This window comes from Penaeus monodon, chromosome 32 (assembly GCF_015228065.2).
Source record: "Penaeus monodon isolate SGIC_2016 chromosome 32, NSTDA_Pmon_1, whole genome shotgun sequence".
Lineage (NCBI taxonomy): Eukaryota > Metazoa > Arthropoda > Malacostraca > Decapoda > Penaeidae > Penaeus > Penaeus monodon.
This window is the reverse complement of record NC_051417.1, coordinates 33,490,007-33,490,415: the sequence shown is the minus strand read 5'-3', so window position 1 is coordinate 33,490,415 and position 409 is coordinate 33,490,007.

The following is a 409-nucleotide window of genomic DNA, read 5'->3' as shown; positions in this document are numbered from 1 at the left end:
ATCATTACTACCGTAATGGTAATACGGAAACTAAAGCCAATAGCGAAAATGATATCGTTAGTAACCAAAACAACTACGATAATAGTAACACCAAGAACGATATTAACAACAATAAGGTAATGAAAATGAAGATCCTATTAAGGGTAATACAACCATCAAATTTTTATTAAAACAATTGTTTTAGGCACACGTTTTTACTACAGTTACAACTACTACTGTTACTAGCATTCCATTAATATTTTATTTTTGCTGACGGCCTTCAAATCTTACTTTTATTGCCGTGTCTAGATGGCTATTAATCATTCAACACAGAACGCTCAAAATGCAGTAAAAACTTGGCGTTTCTGTCACTCACTTACACCGCGTTCTTTTCTGGTTTAAATATGTGGGTGTATAAGCAGATGTATTG